The following is a 2,513-nucleotide window of genomic DNA, read 5'->3' as shown; positions in this document are numbered from 1 at the left end:
GTCTTTATTTTACAGTTAAAATATATGTTTATCGAATAAAGTCTAATGTTACAACTAATCGAGGATCCCTTTAAAAGTCTCCAACTGATCCAGGATGCTGCTTGGCTTCTAACTGGACTTTTCAAAAAATAAGCACATCACTCCCACACTGGCTTCCCTCAACTGCCTGCCTTTGTATTTTAGATTTACAGTAATTTTAAGATTTTTTTAAGCGTTTAAATGGCCTTGGCACATTCTGCCTCTTAAAGCTTCTTCACCTGCACTCTCCTGCTCGGTGCCTCAGGTCGGCTGATCAGATGCTCCTGAAGGTGTTGAGGTTTAAATGGAGGCTCAGGGGTAGACGGAGCTTTTTGTGTTTCTGCTCGACTTGACTGTTTWATATCAGACGAGTGCCTTCACTGTCCATTTATAAAACTCTTCTTGAAACATTTTTTTTTATTTTGTGGCTTTTGGCCCACCCTTCGGCAGCATGACAGCTTAGTGGTTAGCACTGTTGCCTCTCAGCAAGGGGAACGTGGGGTCTTTCTGTGCAGAGTTCGCATGTTTTCCTGCTTGTGTGGGTTTTCTCTGGGTACTTCAGTTTCCTCCCACTGTCCAAAAACATGCGTGATGTTGGGCTGCCTTCAGGCCCAGGCCTCGCTCGCAAGTGAGATTGCTGTGGGATTTGCCTGGTTAAATAAAATAAAATAAAATGAAATGAATGGACTTACTTTTTACTTCTAAATTTTGGTTAACTGATCTCTTTKTTGTTTTCCTTTTTTGGGGGGTTGGGCTGAATAAAATTAGCCCAACTTAATCTGAAGCAGTAAATCCAGGGTGTGTGGCATGATGCCTTCCAGTCACTTTCCTCATGATACAAAGGATATCTGGTTGCTGTGTAAAATGGTAAAAAAGAGCCCATTTAGAAGAATTCTATTCTATTGTAAATGTTATGAATAAGGTCCCCCACATAATCGGGCGTACTTCACTCCAGGGAGGTCCGTGCAGACTCAATGCGGGCCCAAAGCGGCCGTCCACTGGACTGGTTCGTGCAGATATCAATGTTTTACTTCCGCGTCTGCGGTGTCGCACAATAAACTGCCTGGTGAGTACTGTTTTGGATGCAACACCAAGCTGAAAAAGTTGAGAATCGGTGTCATTTGTGGACGAAATGGAGTCAAATTTTGAAGAGCGTCTCATGGAGGAGATTAGAAAACTTTATGATGCAACAATGAAGGTGTGTAAGGACTTTCAGCGGGCAACAAATTCATGGGAGGAAATAGCTCAGATAGGTAAGGCAGTTCTTTTCTTTTGTTGTTTTAAAGCTAAAATGCAAACTATCTCTTCCTCCTGATCCTTGACATCATGACTGAAACTGCGAGAAATTAAAGAATTTGTCCGGCGGTCAGTAAGCTCGAGTATGAAGTCTCAAATATCCGCGGACAATATGTGCACAGTCTGCGCAGCTCACGGACCACACACAGTACGCTCGAGTATGTGGGAGCCTTTAGTCCCGTTAGTCCATTTAGAACAGCTGTTCTTGGCTCACAGTGAAACCTATAACCAAGGACAGTAGAACTCCCTGTAAGTTCAAAAAGCCCAGAAACAGATACTGTAAGCACAAAGGGTTTCATAAAAAGGCMTAGTTGTCTAAAACATATATTGTGACAAGCCCTTTACTAATGTCTATTTTCAGGGTGGGTGGGTGGTTTGCTCAGATGCACATCAACAATGGCTGTGTCCAAAACGGCAGGCCGGGCCGTCTGAAGGACCCAGCCTACCCGGTCGAGGTGGGCTGGGTCCTTGGTAGACCAGGAAGACCCGAAAAAAGTGGCTATGAATTTGGACGGTCTAGCCTCCCGTCCTTACCCCGGCGTACATTTTGTCGCCTAGTGACCATGACGACGCAAAACAGAAGCAAAATTAGGTCGAAAGTAGAAAAATATCAATATATATCACAAAACAATAAAATGAACTCAAATGTCATATTTGAAGAACTAATGGACCCGCCGTAGGTGCATGTTTATTTTGCGTTTTGCTTTTTTGACAAAAACACGTCAATAAAAATGACMAAAGTATTAGCAACACAACCGCTGGAAAATTTAAAATTTTATACCACCAGATTTAAAGTGTATCCCTTTCTCTTGCTTTGTCCGCCATTACTAGCATAAAAAAAATCTCTGGTCGAGCTGCAATGCCTTATGGGATATGCTGGGACGGGAAGGATCCATCGGACCAGTCCTTCAATTTGAACCAAAGGAAGGATGCATTCGTCGGCTGCATCGGAGGAGTCTTCRGCTTTGGACAGCCTCCGTTGTGGCACTGTGATGTAAGCAGCCGACGAATTTGACCTCTGAAGGACCCGGCCTCCCTTTTTGGACACATATCCCAACCACCAACAATCAGAACAGTTTTCCTACAAAATGCCCTGTCACACTAAACTTTTGGACAACTTATCCCAACATGTAAAATTAGAATATTTTACTCATATTGATTATATATTCAGTCTAATCATTAGCATTACAGTATGTATA

This window comes from Austrofundulus limnaeus, unplaced genomic scaffold, assembly GCF_001266775.1.
Source record: "Austrofundulus limnaeus strain Quisiro unplaced genomic scaffold, Austrofundulus_limnaeus-1.0 Scaffold409, whole genome shotgun sequence".
Lineage (NCBI taxonomy): Eukaryota > Metazoa > Chordata > Actinopteri > Cyprinodontiformes > Rivulidae > Austrofundulus > Austrofundulus limnaeus.
Note: the sequence above shows the minus strand (reverse complement) of the source record.